This window comes from Camellia sinensis, chromosome 14, assembly GCF_055761805.1.
Source record: "Camellia sinensis isolate YWXY chromosome 14, ASM5576180v1, whole genome shotgun sequence".
In the NCBI taxonomy this organism is placed as follows: Eukaryota; Viridiplantae; Streptophyta; class Magnoliopsida; order Ericales; family Theaceae; genus Camellia; species Camellia sinensis.
The window spans coordinates 41,162,530-41,183,706 of NC_138974.1; the positions used below are offsets into that span (position 1 = coordinate 41,162,530).

Genomic DNA, 21,177 nt, shown 5'->3' on the forward strand with positions numbered 1-21,177 from the left:
CCAAATCAATCATCATCTCCTATGCTAGTTCCACACCAATTCGCTGTCTTCTCCGTATCATGCTTTTGTTTCGTCCCTTTCTTTTGTGTGTATTCCACAGGGTTGGAAAGAAACCATTAATGATCCTAAGTGGAAGGTAGCTATGGTAGAAGAGATGCAAGCTTTGAGTAAAAATAACACATGGGAGTTGATATCTCTTCCAAATGAGAAACACCCAGTCGGATGTAAATGGGTGTTCACCATTAAGCACAATGCAGATGGGATGATTGAACGGTACAAAGCAAGACTAGTGGCCAAGGGATTTACCCAAACATATGGAATAGATTATCAAGAAACTTTTGCCCCGATAGCAAAGATGAATTATATTCGAGCTATTTTGTCATTTGTGGCTAATTTGAGATGGTCTCTACAGCAACTAGATGTGAAAAATGCTTTTCTTCATGGGGATTTGGAGGAGGAGGTATATATGGATGTACCTCCAGGATTCTCATCTCAGTTTACAGTTGGAATGGTTTGTAGATTAAAGAAGGCTTTGTATGGTTTGAAACAATCTCCTAGAGCCTGGTTTGGTAGATTCCTTAAGGCAATGCTGGGATTTGGGTATCAGCAAAGCAATGTGGATCACACCTTGTTGTCAAACGCAATGTACATAAGGTAACAGTGCTTATTGTATATGTGGATGACATAGTTGTGACAGGTAATGATGAGGAGGAGGTGACCCATCTCAAGATGCAGTTAGCCAAGGAGTTTGAGATCAAAGAACTTGGTCCGTTGAGATACTTTCTTGGGATTGAAGTTGCTAGATCTGATAAAGGCATCTTTATTTCTCAAAGGAAGTACATTCTAGATCTTCTTGAGGGAACAGGCATGTTGGGCTGCAGACCAGCTGATTTACCAATTGAGACTAATCATCATCTTTGTAGTGGAATTGGTGAGCCTGTGGAGAAGGAAATGTACCAAAGACTTGTGGGAAGACTGATATATCTCTCTCATACTTGTCTAGATATTGCCTATGCAGTTGGAATAGTGAGTCAGTTTATGCATGATCCTCGTGTAACTCATTTGGATGCAGTCCATCGCATTTTGAGGTACCTTAAATCTGTCCCTGGAAAAGGAATTTTGTTCTCTAATCATGGTCGCTTGAGGTTGGAAGCATTCACAGATGCAGATTGGGCAAGCTCTATAGATGACCGACGCTCTACCTCCAATTATTGTGCTTTTGTAGGGAGAAATCTAGTCACATGGCGTAGTAAGAAGCAAGCGGTCGTTTCTAGATCTAGTGCTGAACCTGAATATAGGGCTATGGCACATGGAACATGTGAACTAATGTGGCTTCAATCTTTGTTGAGTGATATAGGGCTTGATTGGAGTGGTCCCATGACTTTGTATTGCGACAACAAGGCTACTATTAGTATTGCACAGAATCCTGTTCAACATGACCGGACTAAGCATATTGAGATTGACAGACATTTCATTAAGGAGAAATTGAATAAGGGTGTGATATGTATGCCTTTTGTTAAGTCTGAAGATCAACTGGCGGATGTTTTTACTAAGGGTCTTAGTAGTAAAGTTTGTCACCTTATTTGTTGCAAGTTGGGTATGAGAAACACCTTTGCACCAACTTAGGGGGGAGTGCTAAGTGTTAGGGGTAGTTTGGTCTTTATGTATTATTTCTATTAGTATAAGTAGTTGTGTGTAAGGGGGAAACCCTAAGTTTTTGAATCAATAATATACAACAGCTTTCTCTCGTTCTATTCCTTCTTCTTATTCTTCTTATTCTACTCATCTATACATTTAACAATTACACTTTTTTTTACTATAACCCATGACATGATCCTTTTCAAGTTAGATTAGACGCCCAACCCTGGGGTTAATGAAATGTACCAAACGTCATCACCATGCGAAAAGCAAGAGTCTTGTCTTTGCAGAGAGTTGAACTAGAGACAGAGGTTTTAACCCTCAATTCTTACTGATAATTTTAGAGAATAACAAAATTGGGGAATGATTGTGATATCATCCCCTTTTCATATTAATGAAGATTAAAAATTACACGGGGGCCTTAAGGCATAGAATAATTATAATTGAATAATAACCCTGGTCCCTGCCAACAGTGATCGAAGGGGTTAGGGCTGCCTCCGGCAGATTCAGCAGCTAGCGTCTAGGCCAAGAAGCCCTTTGACAGTAGTCGACTGGGCTAGGAAGGTGTTACCCTTGTCAAACCTGGATGAGAGCTTTTGGTGGCTGTGTGGTGTATGGATTTAGGGTTGTGGCTCTGATGCCATGACAATTTTAGAGAATACCAAGATTGGGGAATGATTGTGATATTATCCTCTTTTTATATTAATGAAAATTAATAATTACAAGGGACCCCCAAGGCATAGAATAATTATAATTGAATAATAACCCAACTATTAATATACTATTCTAAATCTTACCAACTCAACTACACCCTGAGTGCCATTAATTACACTTGACACTGTTTCATAGAAGTAGTGGTTATTATTATTTCTTCTTTGGACAACAACTTGAATTACTGATTTATTATACTTCAATATTGGTATTTTATTTTACTTTAGTCACTACTCTATTTCTTTTCTTGGAAGTTTTAATCATTTCCATTCATTACTTGTTCAGTGCTGATGGAATGCGATTTGGAGCACTTGGACGCTGCCCACTTTGTTCTGGGTGCCTTCGCTATTCTGGAGGCATGTACCGATGTCGTGGTTATCCATCAGCATGGAGCAAGTGTTCATACTCTACCACTGAACCTGAACGTGTTAAATGGAAGTGGAAAATCCCAGAAGAGTCAAGCAATGATTACCTTTGTAAGGTACTCAATATTTAGCTCAATCTCATGTTGTAATCCTCCCTGCAAACTGGAACTATAGTTTGAAATGATTATTCTCAGTGGCTAGAGTCACAATAGGTAAAGAAATCTTCTCGAATATTGCCTCTGCCTTCATCCAATGTGCCTCGTGGTAATCGAGCTGCTAATGGACAATCTTAGTCATCTAAGGGTGAAAGGTTGGGAGATGTGAATGTTGCAATTGTTGGATTACCTAAGGAATGCATGGTCTATTATTTGTCAATCCATTCCAGTTATGGCTATTTTCTTTTGTCTGTCATTAGATTGTCTTTAGAACACTTATTGAGGGGTGATTGTGCAGGATGAATGGAAGAGCAAAATTAAGGGAGCAGGTGGATGTGTTCATAATAAAATCAAGAAAGGTATATGGTCTATGTACTGAGTTCTGAATGATTCTCGTTTATTTGAGATTTCTTTAGGCACTCTTACTTCAAAAATTACATTGCAGATACACACTGCTTTGTTGTGAGTGGAGTGCTGGATAATAAACAGGCTGACATGAGGAAGGCAAGGTAAAGCTGTCCCTAATTGCTGGTCTCTAGGTGTAGTTATTTATTAGTCATTTTCTTGACTTGTGGTTTCATTGGAACAGGAGGATGGAAGTACCTACCGTTGGAGAGGACTATCTGGTTGACTGTGTCAAAAGACAAAAAACTTCCTTTTGATCTGTACACAATTGAAGCCATCGGAGAAGAGTCTAGCATGGTCACTGTTAAAGTGAAAGGGCCAAGTGCTGTACTTGAATCATCTGGCTTGCAAAATTCTGGCCACATCCTTGAGGATGGAAAAATCATTTACAATACAACTTTAAACATGTCTGACCTTTCAACTGGTGTTAACAGGTAGATTTAATTTCTTTTATACTTCTTTTGAAGCATTTTTACCTTAATTGTATAAATTGTTGTTGCTTTCTGTGGTTTAAAATCCTTTGTGCTGTGGTCGCCTTTGTTCTCTATTGTTAAAGATGAACTTGAATTACAAAGTCTATGCTGTTTACCTGGTATTACCTGTGAGCAAGTTGTTGCAAATTTTTTTCTTTTAATTATTATATAGTCTCTCTCTTCTTCTTTCCCCCCCTTATGTTTGTTTGTTTGTTTGTGTGTGTGGTGGTTGGGGAGGGGGGAATTTCCCTAGTTATCCTTTTATTTTCAATGTGACATGGCAATTGAACTGCTAATGTAGCTCAGTGATTTTGAAGTATCTTAAATTTGAAACTCATCTTAATTAAATTAAAAAAAGATTGAGTTTCATGTTTAAGAACTTCATACTCTTTCCAGTGGAAACCTGAATGCTTTGGATGTATTGTGATGGTGCCTGCAAATACACTGATTTATACTCCTATGGAATTGAGGATTCTCTACGATGACATATTGCACAGAAATGCAACATACGAATCACTTGGTGGGGGGTTACTTTCTAAATTCTGTTTCTACCTCACTTGAATTTGCTTAACTGTAATTTGCTGTGTGAATTTGTTGTGGGATGGACTTATGAATTGATATAATATTTCTCTTTTAGAGCTCTCATTTCCATGTGCTTCTTTTTTTGTATTAATAAATCTAAACTTTTGTTTGTTTTTCTCTTTGAAGTTACCATATCCTTCAAATCATTCAAGAGGATAAAGGTTCAGGTTTTGTTTTTTGCAAATGGGGTCATGTTGGAAACAACAAAATTAGAGGAAGAAAACTAGAAGATATGTCAAAATCAGATGCAATTTGAGAATTCAAATGTCTATTCCTTGAAAAAACTGGGAACTGATGGGAAGCATGGGAAGGGAAGAAACCTGGCAGATTCTTTCCATTGGACGTTGTACTGCTGATTTTATATTCCCATTTTTTTTTCTTTTTCCAAATGTCTAAGCTCCCTTATTGGGCCTCTATCTAGGATTTTTTTCCTGATGTCAGAATATTTGTTTTTGTAGGATTATGGGGGTCAATAAAGAGGTTGTCCCTAAGAAGAAAAGATTAACGATGCAGGAAACCAACTTGCTCCCCCGTTAGGAGAATTGATGAAGATGCTCTTTAATGCATACAGGTTATAGCATATTTACTATTTATTCAATTTACTCTGCATTTTAATTTTTAGAGAATGTCTTTGCAAGAACTTTTTAACTGTTGCAGAGCTGCAATGATGGAATTTGAGATCAATATGTCGGCAATGCCACTTGAAAAACTGAGCAAAAGTAATATCCAAAAAGATACTTTTCTCTAGACTCTACTTCTCTTTTAGTAAATCTAAACAATGCCTTTAGTGCAGATGCGGAAGTGATATCATTGTCATGTTATCATACTGGTTTGTTTAGGCAGAATGCTAAGTAATTTTTTTTAGCTGATAAAGTTATAATTTCTAATGTGCTTCCTTAATATCTTCTCCAGGTTTTGAGGCATTAACAGAGATATATAATCTATAGTAACGTGCATAATGCTTCATACAAAGAAAGCCTGATTGTCGATGCCAGCAATCTCTTTTTCACTATGATTCTTTCTATTCATCCACATGTGATTAGGGATGAAGATGATTTTAAGTCAAAGGTAAATGATGTCCTGGATAGGGATGCATATATTTCTGTGTTTTGCACATTTTCAAGATCATTAGATGTCTCTTTTGCTATCTTTATTGAGGAAGGTTTTGATTCTTTTTGCTCAGCTTGAATCACGATTTCAAGTGTTTTAAGTGTTTTTGGCTCAATTTAGAAGGGATTCAGCCCTTTCACAAAAGAGCAAAAGTTCTTATTGTCATGATAGGGAGGGAGGGAACATTCTTCTACTTACATTTTTGTTAATATGCAGTACAGTAACCTAATTACATTTTTGTGGCAGGTGAAAATGTTAGAAGCTCTCCAAGACATTGAAATAGCTTCCAGACTGGTTTTGATGTTCACAACTAGGAGTCCCTTGATGAAAAGTATAAGAAGCTTCACAGTGACATTGCTCCACTTCCTCATGATAGCAACGATTATCGGTTGATTGAGAATTATCTTCAAACTACTCATGCCCCTACACATACGGTGAGTTTATTTTTCAAACTTTGTGCCTTGATACTCATTGTGCTAGTCTGACAAAATGGGTCTAAGTTTCTTGTTCCTTATTCTTTAATATGTTGTGATATTCTCAAGATTGGGCTATTGAATTGGAAGAAGTTTTTTCGCTGGACAGGGAAGGGAAATTTGATAAGTTTTGTTAGTAATGGGCGCCCATGTGGCATGACCATTTGAATTTGAATTTAAATCTTATCCAAATAGGTTTTGAAATTGAATTCAAACCTATTTAAGATAACCACTCAGGATACAGATATTATCTCCATTAACTGATATGGATAGATAATAATAATACATTATATATCTGGTATATGGGTTATGGGTAATTAAGAGAAAAACAACGTATGATCTGAGTTTTACCCATATACTGACTCTCTCCCAAAAAATAACGATCAAGTCATTTGCACTGTGATTTGTGTGAGTGATATTCATTCTGTAATATCACTTCACTGCTGGGTTGGTTTATCAGATTCTGGAAGCACGTGATTTACCACGAGGTTCTATCATCTAAATGTATGATTTAAATATTTTATCCGCTGCATTTTTTATACTTTGATTTACATTGGTATCAGAGCCATAAATATGGGTATTTTCGTGCTTATTTTTCTGCATTAAAATATGTGTATATTTTTTATATAAATATATATACATGTATATGCATGAATATTAATGGAGGAGAAAGATGAAGTGCACGGTTTTTTACATTTTAACTCCATTAGATTGAGAGAGTGATATACCTCTTTTTTATGTTATTTAAATGTCATTTTTAATGCCATAAATGTTTTTATTGTGAAAAATGGAGTCCGACAGTACAAAAATCGGACCAGAAAACACCCAGGAAGGCGGCGCGTGTGATTCACGCGCTGTATGATGCCGCCCAGCAGCGCCACGCGCCACCACGTGCTTTCACGCGCTGGGACGCGCTAGGCGCGCTTCCCACGCGCGAGCTATCCCCTCCCTTCCACGCGTGCGCGTTAGCCGCGCCGCTTCGAGCCGCGCCACGTGCGGAGCCACGTGCGGAGCCACGCGCGCGCCATGCGCCGCGCCGCGTTGAGCCGACTCGCGCCGAGTTGCGCTGAGCGGCGGCGAGCCGAGCCGAGCCGAGCCGAGCCGTTTTTTCACGCTGGCTTGGCTCTAAGGCTCTGTTTGTTTGTTTTTTAATTCTGAATTGCGTTAATTGGCCATAATTTATTCGTTATAGCTTTGTTTTAAGCATGGTTGGTACCGTTGGACTCAGAATTAAATTTTTTATCTTCTGTAAAATTTTGAAAATTTTATAAAAATAAAAATATTTTTCCTGAAATAGTAATTCATTATTTCTAGTTTAAAATGCATCTGGTGTTGCATGATTAAGTTTCTGGGGCTGAATATTTTATTGTAGACTATTGATGTAGTTTACTATTTACTAGTATAGTTATAGCATTTTATCAGATTCTGAAATATTTATTTCTGATTTTATGTGTATTTATTAGTCAATTAAAATTCCAGAAAATACCAGAAAATTTCAGAAAATTTCAGTATGATATACTTTCTGTTATAGCATAATTTGAATATTAAATACAGCATATTTTTTCTTTTTGGGTTTGTAATATGTTGTAATTAGAGGAGCATGATTATTTATTTATTTATTTATTTGAATTCCATTATTAAATGAATATAGCATGAGTTATTTGTAAATTTACATTAAGATGCTATTGTATGGAATTTATCATGCTTTATGCCATAGTCAGTGGGAGGTTATTCGGTTGAGAGAAATCTTTGTAGATTAACTCCCGAAAACCAATATTTTGCGCATAAATTAAATTAAATTTTGGATAATTGTCACCTGTGGCGCAAGAGATTATTACGAGCATAGCGGATTTTCGATCTTGCGACTTGTGTAATATTGTCACTATTTAATTTAGATTTTTGTGGCAAAATTATATTATGCTAATCAAATTAATCCTAATGCGAATTTCTCTCTAAATTGATTTAGCTTATGGAAGTTAATTTGGTTGACCTAGACTTAGTAGAGATGTTCAAATGTGAACAAACTAATCACATTCTTTAAATGAGCAAAAGTCTTGGAGACTTTAGGTCAAACCTTAATTGAGCCAAAGTAAGGAAACATGACTCAAAGTCGCCGTGGTTTTGTTGCCTTGTTTGGCACAATAAAAACTAATGTGTGCGCTATGGTTAGCGGCATACTACGTAGTTTTTGGTTGGCGAGTTTTGGAGTTATGAAATTAGTAAGCCCTCAATAGATCAGTATATGATCTTGACTAATGAGCTGCGCGGATTGACTTTGTAATTTGATTTGTAAATAATGTTACATCATTGGATGAAGTAACATTCAAGAGTCACGTCATCCAAGAAATGCGAGCTTAAATAAATTAGTCATTAAGTGTAAGACGAGTAGCCAGTATGAGCAGTGTTTTGCTCTCTACCCAATTATTGGGAGTGGATTGAGCAAAATTTCATGCACTATAATAGTGTGCGTTGAAATATCACGTGAAGTTAAAAGATTAGTGCTTAGAAGGTGCAAAATCTATTAACACTAAGTGAAAAGATTAGCGCTTAGTGGCTGCAAATCTATTAGCATTGTCGACTTGTCCTAGTCTGGACACTTACTGTTTCTACACTTGAGTGTGAGACATGAGGAGGGGCTTCTTTGTATGATTCCTTAGCTAGGCTAACGTTTTGAATAACGTTTACCACTAAGCGCAAACGTTGCAGCATAGTAATGAAAAGGTCAAGGCTGACAAGGTTGTTATAACTCTAAGAATTTGACGCATCGCTTGTAAGAGCATTGTGTTGAATTAGACTCTTTGGCCTAATTCGCGCTTAAGTTACTTCAGGAGCTGTCATAGTTGATAGCTTATTCTCTCCTTCTTGTGGATAGTAGAATTAATTGCAAGTAACTATGAAGCGAGAAACAGAGATGGCAAGAGGAGTATCGTCATCTTTCAACTAGATGCAGTAAAGTGTATGGAGAATAAAATTGACTTGAAGGTGCAGGGGATTAGCACTTACTAGTTAAATTTGCGACTTAGGCACACTTGATATCTCCATGACATCCTTTTTATGATCTAGTGAATATGACTTAGTCGTGAGTCATTACCTAGTTGGGTCTAAACCTTTAAAACTTGTCTTCGAGAACTCACACATTAAGATGATTTGAATTAGTTTATGACATTGGTCATGAACCAGTGGCTTATTATACTTAATCACATTAATGAGATGATGACACGATGGTTTGAGTAGGCCTTCTCGGGCCCACTCGCTTATGACATCCTGCTCTCATATGAATGTGTAACTTTGTTCGCAATGGGTGCACACAAGTAAGTAGGAAAGCCGTAGAAGGTCATTTGTATTGGCGCATTTAGTCCACTGTGATATTTTGTGACTAGATATGTGTGAAGGTATGATAGCTAAGCCTCAATCTCGACACATTTATAGATTACGATACGCATCTGAGTCAAGACTATTTGATCTCCCATAAGTCAAAAGTTTTGAGATGATTTTTGACATTGCACATATGAGGTCGAGATCAATTAGATAAGAGCTTTTGTGCTTTTAGTTTTGACCAAGGTGGCGAGTATCTATTTGAGTTATTTTTCAGAAAAACTCTGTGAAGAGAGATGGATGCTTAGAAAATTGATTATTCCTAGTACTCAACAATACAATGGTGTAGTAGAGATAAGGAATTAAATATTGTTAATGTTAGGTGGATAATGGCGCAAAATGTTTCCCAATTGGAAATTGCACTAGTTTGTTGCCTATATCCCTAACTAAGAGCCCTCCATATCAGATTTTACACTCCAATTTTGAGTAATAGGTTAGTGAAGAGCCATCTATGGGCGATCTGTAACCGTTAAACAGCTTATCTTTATGTTACTTCTCATAAGATTGTGAAGTTAAGACCTAGGGTTCTATAGCGCATTATTGTATGTTGTCTTGTAAACACAAAAGGTCGTGTGGCGCATTATTGTATGCGGTCATGCAAACCTTCCGAGTCATGTGCATATAGGTAATCAGTTTTGTGGTAGTGTAACTAAGTCACATAAAGTTTTATTAGTAAAGGTGACGTGAATAGAGTTTTTGGAACTCTATAAGATAGAGAATTCTAAGCATAGCGCTCTATGTAGCCTAGTTGAGAATGGAAAGAAATTTCCAATATCCTAGGGACAGTGGGAGCGATGTGCCTACTAATGGATTACTCCATTAGAGAAGAATACTCTACATTCTTAGTTGCGTGGTAGCAAATGTGAAAATTTTCGACGTCATCACTGGGTGATTGAGAGAGAAACATTCATGATTGCTCCGCAAGATAATAAAGAGCCTAGGATAATGCCTAAGGCACTAGTCCCCCTCTTTTTTAGAAAGTGGATCAATGTTGCGCAGTTTAAAACAAAGTCCTTGAGGATTAACCTTTTTATAATTTGGTTGACTTTCCATTATGACGCAAAACTGTTATAAAGTTATGCGTAATTTGGATAGTCATTGTTGAGGCATAAGGCTCGCTAGATACCGAAAAGTCGCACCATTAAGGAAAGTGTAGACCATGAGAAGACTTCCTCCTGGGGAGTGAGGTTATTTTGACTTCCTCCTTGACTTCCTCCTGGGGAGTGAGGTTATTTTGACTTAGGCTATGATTGACATAAGTTCGGAACATTGATTTGTGGACATTGTGACCCAACTTCTCGTTGGAGAATTAGATAAGTAGATCCGTAGGGATTTACCTTCTGTTTTTATGGTGAAAAGTTAGGAGCGCAAAAAGGTTGCTAGTTCCAATAAATCTTTTACAGCCTAAAACAGTTATCCAGATAGTGGCTCTTAGATTTCGTCAAGCCATGATAGGCCAACGATGATCGATGAAGACCACTGAGGCATGATCAATGGTCCAAAAGAAGTTTTTCCTTACTTAGTCATTATGAGCCAGGGATTTATAAGGTTGTCGCCACCTAGGGTGAGCAGTCCTCTATTTTAGATATGATGGACATGGGTGATGTAATTTATATGCTCGGATGTACGATCCTTAGGGATTGCTTTGGGAGAATTCATGTTTTGTCTTCGATGACTTACATAAGGAATATCCTAGAACGATTCTAGATGCAAAATTACAAACCCATTGACTTACCTATCGGTAAAAGCCAGAGCCTTAGCTATTAAGTGAATCCTCGGATTGTCTTTGGGAGAAACAGATGACCGATATTCCTTGATCTTTTCTTTGTAGTGGGAGCCTAAAGTACGCTATGTGGGCGTATTCGGCATGATAAGTGTTATCTTTGGTAAATGGTCAACTGAGTTGTTTAGACATTGACCATGCTCATTAGACTGTGGATAAAATGCTTTACTAGTAGTATATTAATTTGCTCATTGTAAGATTCAATGCGCTAGTTGGGCGCATCTGTGCTAGTTGGGTGCACTAAGAATGAACGCAAATTGGTCACCAAAATATCTTTAGAGAGGTTATTACGCAAGAGGTAGTGATCTTAAATTACTTCATGTGAGGCGCACATGGTGGATTCCGTTGTATATACTTATCGCAAGAGGTGCTGATAAGGCTTATGTTTTGGAATCTATTATTGCGCAAGCTGTGGTCAATTTTTTTAAAATCGATCACTTATTTTGAGATGATGGGATGTTGACACTATTATGGTTTGTGTCATAATGATTAGCAGATGATGATGTCAGCAGGCAAGATTGGCTCACTCACACGAGCAATCGCCCTTGGCGCTTGGGAGCGAGCAAGGATAAGACTGGTGGTTTATTTTTATTTGGAGCTAAAAGAGGCTTAAATCATCCACTATGTATGTCGCCTTGGTTATAACCAAGATGAGGTCGTGTTAAGGACCAAACATGGATGTTAGTACCCACTTTCCATGTTGTGCCTGTTATGATTAGCCAGATGCGAGATCTCATTTGGCGCCTAGAAGGCGAGCAAATAGAGAATTCGGGTTAGGCGCTAGAAAGCAACTAGACTAGTATCTGTACGGTGTATCGAGTATGACGTCACTCTTTATGGAAGAGTTACTCCACCGTAGCATGTATTCATACTATATGTGCTTGGCGACCGAGTAATGAGGTGAGAGAATGGATCCCTGCTTCCTCACCGTGTGAGTCTTACGTGTCATTATTGATATGACTTTCATTTATGTACCCTTTTGTGACTTTTGACTATGTCATAAGGTAAGGGGTTGATGTTCTGCTACTTTGGTATGTTGCCTACGGTCATGCATGATTCGGCCTTAAGGGACATCACTGGGAAAGCGGTCAATCCTAAACTAAATGGCATGAGTGCAAAGGGAAGATCATCTAGTATTACACCACTGTTGTATATTCACTGCCGGCAACTCACATCGCTCTGTATGAGAGGCGAATTAAGTGTGAATATATTGCAAGAATTGAGAGGGTCAAACATGCTCTTTTTAAGGGATTAGAGATGTTTTTGGACCGGTGTAATTAGATGGGTCTGGGGTATATGAGACACTATTTCTGTTCTTTTTAGGTTGATGTCTCTATGTTGGCTCATTTTGAGTTTCTAGTATAGAGCTCCCACATGCAGGTGTTCTCAGCAATCGCACGGTGCAGTGGCTAGTATGAGATTGTTCATTTTTGGGGAGATTGAGATAGAGATGTGGCAGTGTCATGCCAACTCATGTGCGAGTGGGAGATGTTAGTAATGGGCGCCCATGTGGCATGACCATTTGAATTTGAATTTAAATCTTATCCAAATAGGTTTTGAAATTGAATTCAAACCTATTTAAGATAACCACTCAGGATACAGATATTATCTCCATTAACTGATATGGATAGATAATAATAACACATTATATATCTGGTATATGGGTTATGGGTAATTAAGAGAAAAACAACGTATGATCTGAGTTTTACCCATATACTGACTCTCTCCCAAAAAACAACGATCAAGTCATTTGCACTGTGATTTGTGTGGGTGATATTCATTCTGTAATATCACTTCACTGCTGGGTTGGTTTATCAGATTCTGGAAGCACGTGATTTACCCACGAAGTTCTATCATCTAAAGGTATGATCTAAATATTTTATCTGCTGCATTTTTTATACTTTGGTTTACAAGTTTGTTCCCTACCAAGAAAAACCTTGGGAACAGAATGCTCGTGGCGTGGTAATGTGAATTGCATGTCTTGAAATATGTATCTTACAAGTTGATAAAATGTTGGTGGGGTTCCCCTTGAGCGCCAAGTTGTGAAAATATATCAAAGGCAAAGCCAAGACCAAACCAAACCTTTTGTTGTCTCCAAGTTCCCATTTGACGAATTTTGTGGGTATACTTAGCCAAGGACTGAGAATAGCTCCTCCTGATGCTCCAGCCACTGGCTACATGGTTCTCTCTCTCTCTCTCTCTCTCTCTCTCTCTCTCTCTCTCTCTCTCTCTCTCTCTCTCTCTCTCTCTCTCTCTCTCTCTCTCTCTCTCTCTCGTTGTGTAGATATATATATATATATATATAAGTACACACATTTTCTCACTATGTATTTACCTACATTCATGCACAACTAACTGACAGTAAATGTGTATTGATGTGTCATTGGGCAAGGGAGTTTACTTTGCTGACCTGGTCAGCAAAAGTACTCAGTATTGTTTTACGGATAAAAATAACAGCAATGCTAGGTATCATGAAAAGTCTTTCATGAAAATAGTCATGAAAGATTTGTGACCTTTGGATTACACTTACAATAAAGCACCACACACTAATCAAGGTAATTTAAAGATCACAAATTTTTCATGATCAATTTCATGACAAAATTTTCATGATCTCTAACATTTCTCTAGAAATAATCCTGTGGGTTTAATGCTTCTGAGTGAAGTTGCCTTGGGAGAGGTTTATGAACTCAAGACGGCCACGGTGAGTTCACATACTATGTTGTGCATGTATTTTGCCATGCAAATATATGCACTTAGCATAGACTTGTGTAATGTATTCAATTCCGTCAGACATACCTACACTCATTCACATGCTTTTAGGATCTCTTTAATTATCACTCATGGGTGCATTATTTTTTCAAGTTTATATTTTCTAATTCTGGCGATGGATTTTATGCACTGAACATGCTTCCATCAAGCTATTCAGGAACTGCATTAAACTTGACTTTTCTTTTTTTCTCTTTTTCCTACATGTATTTCTTTCTTCTCTTTCTGTTGTGTGTGTGTGTAACCTTCTTTAAAATTAACTCATGTACATATTTATCAACCAAAAAAAAAAAAAAACTCATGTACATTTACTGAAATTTAGTATATGGAGAAACCTCCAAAAGGAAAGCACTCTACTAAAGGCCTTGGCAAGAAGATACCTCAGGAATCAGAATATGTTAAGTGGAAGGATGAAGTTGTTGTGCTTTGCGGCAGACCAGTGACATCAAATTTGATGGCATCGGAGTTGATGTATAATGAGTATATCGTCTATAATACAGCTCAAGTACGTTTTCACCTGCATTTTGTTGAGCTTATACTATGGGAGTGTTCGTTTGGGTTTTTTTAAGTCAACTTCTAACTTCTAGTTTTGGAAAAGTTATTTTGGACTGTTTGGTTAAACTTATTTCAAACAGTTTCTGATTTTAATAACTTATTTTATCTTAAAAAAGTTGATTCTGAGAAGCTGCTCACCCCCTGCTTCTGATTATCAGCTTCTGCTGTGGATATGTTAATTTACGATTATATTCTTAGATTTTTTTATTTTTTATTTTTTAAAAAATAGAAAAAGTTCCAAATGGACTATAGATTATTATTTTTTTTTTTTATGAGAAATGTAGACAATGAGTGAATAACAAAAAATAAAAGTTAATTGAAAAATCTATTGCACAGTTTATTTAACAAATACTACTCAGCAACTTAAATCTATAATCCAACTGTTACACTAAACAGATTAACAGTTTCTCATTAAAGTCATAATGTATAATCTGTTAAGTTATAATCTATAATCTATTTTAATAGCTAAACCAAACAGGGCCTATGTCATTATTGTGTAGCAAGTTGTAAAAAATTTGTAAATGTCCAAATTTTGTTACTCTAGATTTAGTTGAATAGCATATGAGAGGATTAGGAGAGTGATAATTACAGACATGTACAATGAAACCGTGACTAGGGTGAGAACAATAGAGTAGAGGGAGAAACAAGTAAATTTCTAATGACAGTGTGTGCTCACATTTTTTTTTTTTTGGGATCAGAACAGTGTGTTCACATTATCGACAGTAACTTTTATGAGTCTTTTAGTGTGTGCTATTTGCAGACGATATAGTTTTAGTTGACAAAACAAGAGTAGTAAACTTGAAGCTAAATTGTGGACAGATATTTTAAAATCTAAAGGGTTTTTGTTAAGTAAGATTAAGACAATATATGTAGGTAGAGTAAAAGTTGATACCTAAGACTAAGAGTGATCATTTTCAATACCTTGAGACAATTATTCATTAGGATGGGGAGATTGAAGGGGATGCGACCCAAAGAATTAGAGTGGAATAGATTAAACGAGTATGTATTCACTGCAACAAAATGTATCTTTGGCGATTAAAAAAAATTTCGTCGTCAAAAGTTGTGGAATTGATGACCAAAAAAATTTTTAGTCGGCAAAAATATAATATTTAGCTACTAATTTTTTTTTAGTATATTGATTATTGATGACTAAAACAAAAATTAGTCGCTAAAAATACCAGAATTGGCGACGAAAAAAATATTTAGTCACTATATATTGAGTTTTGGCCACTAAAACCATTTAGTGGGCGAATATAAAATAAAAAATTATTTTTTATATTTGGTGACCAAAAGTTTATTAGCCAAAAATATATTTTTAGCGACAAAAAAATAATTTAGTCGGTGAATATTATTTTTCGATGACCAAAATGTTTTTAGTCACCAAAACTGTTATAATTGGCGACTAAAATTTTGTTTGGTCGGCCTTGATAACAAATTTTTTTGGGGGAAAGTTTTTCAAATTTGGAGGCAATTCACTTATGACTTTCTTTTCATACATATTTGTTTTTATCAATCCACCCAAACCAAACCCAGAAGACTCTTGACTCTTGCTCTCCCTCTCTCTCAGGGATGACTCACTATCACTTTAGCCCCCATCGCTCACCGTCGATCTTCCACCATCGTTCACCGTCGATCTTCCACCGTCGCACACCGCCACCGCCACCGCCACCGCTCGCCTCGCGGCTCCTCGCATTGCATTCGACATTGAGGTTTTTATCTTCCTCTCTCTATTTCTCTTTCTCTAGCTCTCTCTCTCTCTCGGCTCTGTTTCTCTGTCTCTCTTTCTCTATTTTCCCATTTCACTCTACATCCAAGGTTTGTTTTTTTTATGGTGTAGGGTTCTGATTTATATGAAATCAATGAACCAATGATTGAAGGAACATGTAATTTCTTAGGGTAATTGTTGTTTTGATTTATGTAATTTCTTAGTGTATGTATTACTGTTGTTTGGTCTATGCTTGTAATTGTTGTTGTTTTTCACCCTCTTGCTCACCATGTGCCTGAAAAATGTTCAAACGAAATTCGTCCATGCTTTTATTTGTTGTTGTCTTCTGACCCTTTTGCTCACCATGTGTTTGACGAAATGTTCAAACGAAACTGGACAATGCTCACGTGTTTGATATGTGAAACAATCCAACATTGGAGGTTGAAGCTGAAGGAATTTTAATTAGGATGCTCTTCTTTCTCTCTTCAATCCATATTCCTAATACAAATTTAATTAAAGTTGAAGTAAGTCTGTTTGGGAGGCATTAGATGGTAATGTGATGTTTTCCATTACATCTCTTGCCTATACTAATATCAGCTGATACATGCATGAAACAAAGCAATGCCTTCCATGGGAGCATTACTTTAAGATATGCTTGGGTAGTTATCCTTCATTCAATTGATGCATTTAAATGCAGTTTTCAAAATTAAAGAAGGGATAAGAATATGCAATTTTGAATACCCAGCCTCTCATTCTATGCAATTAATTAGTTCATGATTGCCTTGCATAACTGAATGTTTATCTTTATTTTTTTTCCGTTGAAGTTATAAAACAATGTTTTTTTTAACTCTAATGTAGTTAAAAAAATAAAATATTTGTGAAGTAATCTAAAAAGAATTCAATAAATAAAATAAAAAATACGAAAATGTATTGAATTTTTGTATTTAGTAAATTTTTAAAAGAATTTTTAACATTTTTTTTTAAAACTTTCAAAGTGTATCTAAATAAAAATTAAAAGAATTTGATTAAAACATTTTTAAAAAAATACTAAAATCCAAAAAAATAGGAGTTAAAAATTATTTTTGAAAACTCCAAAACCAACAAAGTCTTCTTGTTTCTCCATTCTTCTACAGGTGTGTGTGCATGAGATGGTGGGTTGCTTTGTTTGGATCATATGAAAAGCTGCTCAGCTTGGGGATGGATCAACAATGGGAATGTCACATTATTAAAGGGTCCCAACAAAAAATAAATAAAAGATAAAAACAAACAAAAATAAACCCTTCCCTATTGGTTGGCTTTGATGTTATGTGATATTTGAATTGCTTTTGGCATTATGAACATTTCTTTTTGAACGTGTAATATAGATATGCTTTCCCACTGGACCTATATATATATACATATTGTTCATCATTAATCCTTCATTTAGTTATTGAACTTCTGTCATGATCTTCAATGGATTCTGATGCTATCAGTTTCATAAATACAATGAAGATCTTTGTTTCATAATCAATCATGATGAAATATTTATCTTAATAAATTTATATTTTAAATTAAAAAATGGGATAGGATAAGTTCTAATTATAGATTATTAATTTTGAATTGAGATGATGTGTTACAACTGAAAAAAATTTCATTTCTACCGTACTATAATTTTCTCTATTTGAAGATTCTCTCAGTGTACAATTGGTTCATTTGCACACTGAATTGACAGGCTCTTATATAGGTTGAGAAAATTCAACAGGATTACAAGGTATAGTTCAAGGCCATTGGGCATCATCTTGAATGCATTATGTATGTGTCTGTGTGGGTTCTGATCCTCAAATGTGGTGTATGACAGAAAATTTGTATTTATTGACAAAAACTGATGTCTTATGATTCTAGCATGTCTTGTTAACAGAAATAAAGGCATATCTCTCTATTGACAACTTTCTTTCTTTTCTTGTGTTTCATAAGATTGGGACAGTTATTGGAAGATGATGCAGAAATAAATAGGTTCTGATGTCACATGAATGGTGACACTCCCAGTTATCATTTTTTAGCCAATGTCAATGCTTCAAAAAATGGCAGAGGTTTGTGTTTTTGTGCCATACTGATGTCTGTGTTATATTTGATGATGCTTTTCTTGTTGAATATCACCAATTGTGAAATGTTTGTAACAGTTGATGGAATACTCCTACCTTATGGATTTAGCAGATAAATGTGAGGATCCCTACATGCGATTGATTTATGCTTGTAAGTACCGTTCTGCTCTCTCTGTGTGTGCGAGTGTGAGTGTGCATTTTCTGTTGTGAAACTTATGGTTCTCCATTTCAGCATCCTTCTTTATAACAATCTATTATGCCTGCCGATGAACCTGGAATCCATTTAATCCAATTCTTGGTGAAACTTATGAAATGGTCAATCATGGAGGTGTTAAATTCACTGCAGAACAGGTGAGCTTGACCACATTTTCCACTGGATACATTTTTCTTATTTTCGTTGTTTAAATGCTAGTTTTGGTCATGCTGATTTTGATTATAACTAGGAAGGAATTATTATTTTCTGCCTGACAGCTTGCTTGGGCCAGAAATTAAGCCAGCTGATACCATGAGTAGGGCAAGTGGCTTGGATAACTTCGGCGTTGTTGGTCTTCAAAGACAAATAATGAAAGGCAAGTTGTTGTAACTTCTTTAGAAATATTTTTTTTTTTAATATTTTATTTGGCTTCTATATCATGGATTCTTATGCCTTGGAAGCAGAACAAGATGAGGGCTTTGAGAAATTGGAGGAGACGGTGATAAGCACGAAACATATGCTTTCTTTCTTTAATTCTTGAATCGTAACAAACAATACCAAACAATACCTTTGAGTTGAAAATGTCATAAACTTAGTCGGAAAAAGGCGTTCGGGGGTGATGTTGAAAGGCAAGTTGTTGTAACTACTTAATGTCTATTTTATATATTTTGGTAGTACAACTGTGCAAATTTCTCTTAAACTAGCAACATTTATGTGCGCCTATGCCTGTTTCTGATTATATTTCTGAGAAGATGTAGTGATGTTGAATGAACTTATGTAGGGGTTGTTTTGTTGAAAGAAGCCCTCATCTAATTAAGTGAGTAGGTTTCCACACACCCAGTCACAAAGTGATGGGTCCCCTCAAACTAGTCAGCTGCATAGTGATGTTGGATTCTGCCACCAGACATTTGTAAACATGTGGCTTCAAGATATTGCTACTATCTTTGTCTTCGTCATGTGTGTGTAACATATTATAGAACTTTTCAAAGTTCTGTGGATCTGCATAACTGTGCAAAGTGTATGGATAAAAACCTTCACAGTTTTCCACTAGAGAAATCTTACTGGCCTCGTATTTTACATGCATCTTGAAACTTGATCAAATATTAGTCAGTAGCTCTCCATAAGCTTATGATTTTCTATGGGATGCATTTTTAATGCTACTTGGTGCATGATTTATGGAATGCCAATAGCGAGTAGCACATATGGGTTTCTGGTCTGTGTTTTTTGAACTGATGTTTCAGTTAGTTTGGGTTCTTGAAGGACTAATAAGTATATATTAATCTATGTTGTATGCACTCAGATTGAACATCAAATAGAACAATTAGATTCATGTGTTTGAATTTCTGCTTATTATTAGGATTACTTGTATATAATTCTTAACAGATCTTTCTTATATAACTTATTTTTAAGCTGAGATGGTTCCACTTGAAGGGAGCTTATGTACTGAGTGAGTTCAATTATGATGCTAGTGAACTGGAAATTTGATTTGTGCTATCCAATGGATACTTAAAGGTAGTTGTCTGCTTTTGTGTCCATTTTGTTTATGATAAGCTATAGCAACCAAGAATCGTTGATCTTGCATTGTCCTACTACATAGTTCCATAAAGTATCTGATTTGGGTGATGCCACCTAGGCCTCACCTAGCCGTGACATGTTTGGTGGCTCTTCAAGTCCGGGTGTTGGTATGATGAATGATGGTCATATGGATATCTCCAATCCCATTCTTTAGTTATCCTCACCTAGTTATTTATTTATTTATTCCCAATCCCATTCTTTAGTTATTTATTTTATTAGATGCAACACACATTTCATTAGGGGTTTAGAATTACTAAGCCCCAACTTATCTATGCTCTTCAAGTTGTATGTATTTTTATTTTTATTTTTATTTTTATTTTTATAATTGTAAATGCAATGTTATTCAATAAAATATTAATGGATATTATGTTTTTGTTACAGATTGATGATGTTGGCATGGATACAGTGATGTTTTTGGGCCAGATTAATAATGTTTGCTTGGGCGCAATTTACATTTTATTTTTGTTTATAGAAAACATGTACACCTGATATGTTTTGTTATTAAGAATTTTTTTAATTTGGATTTTAATTGTTGGTTTGTATAGTATATGTATTTGTTGGATTATAATATGTTTATGGATTCTTATTTTCTTTGATATGTACGTTAATATTTAAGTTTTGTATATGGTTAAAAATTGAATGTTACAAGTTGTGGAGAAATAATTTTATTGAATGGTTGAGAATTGAATGAATGAATGAATGATTTTGTATATGCACAGGTTACAAGTGGCGCAAAAAATATTACAGAACAAATTATAAAAACTAGATGAGACCTTTTGGTGACTAAACAAATATCACATGTTGACTTTTGGCTACTAAAATTTTAGTTGCCAATTGTTAAAAAGTGAAGTTTTTGGCTATTAAATTTCTAGTCTCCAATTGTCAAAATGAAACTTTTGGCTACTAAATTTTTAATCGTCAATTCTCAAAAAATAAAACTTTTGGCTACCAAACAGTTAGTCGCCAAACATACATGCTCAAATTGGCTACTAAATAATTTAGTCACTAAAAGTAAAAAATATACATATTTAAGTATTTTTAAAAAATATATGGCGACTAAAGTTTTAGTTGCCAATAGGTCATTTTTGGCTACCAAAAAAATTTTAGTCGCCGATTGTTTCCTTGACAAACTGTTGGCGACCAAACATCTTAGTTGCCAAAAGTAATTGGCGACTAAAAACAAGGCTTTTGGCGACTAAAATTTTAGTCGCCAAAAGTGAAATTTCTTGTAG

General features: G+C 35.8%; 1 long non-coding RNA gene and 1 pseudogene across 13 annotated transcripts; both read left to right on the forward strand.

Annotated features, from left to right (window-relative positions):
- The first annotated feature begins 729 nt into the window (after positions 1 to 729).
- Positions 730 to 5,868, forward strand: LOC114274246 (uncharacterized; annotated as a pseudogene). Its single transcript, XR_014350274.1, has 7 exons — positions 730 to 1,597; positions 2,604 to 2,830; positions 3,168 to 3,228; positions 3,315 to 3,378; positions 3,459 to 3,708; positions 4,456 to 4,675; positions 4,788 to 5,868. The product of XR_014350274.1 is annotated as an uncharacterized LOC114274246 (transcript).
- A 7,114-nt stretch (positions 5,869 to 12,982) lies between these two features.
- On the forward strand, positions 12,983 to 20,580 carry LOC114274202 (uncharacterized). 12 transcript variants are annotated; one of them, XR_014350102.1, is made up of 7 exons: positions 15,817 to 16,100; positions 17,230 to 18,165; positions 18,256 to 18,328; positions 18,410 to 18,528; positions 18,649 to 18,746; positions 18,835 to 18,999; positions 20,327 to 20,580. It is a non-coding gene; the product is annotated as an uncharacterized LOC114274202 (long non-coding RNA). The 12 variants fall into 12 exon arrangements; XR_014350110.1 differs by having other exon boundaries at positions 15,837 to 16,100; positions 18,050 to 18,165; XR_014350104.1 differs by lacking the exon at positions 20,327 to 20,580 and adding an exon at positions 12,983 to 13,251 and having other exon boundaries at positions 15,959 to 16,100; positions 18,649 to 20,319.
- Positions 20,581 to 21,177: the final 597 nt, after the last annotated feature.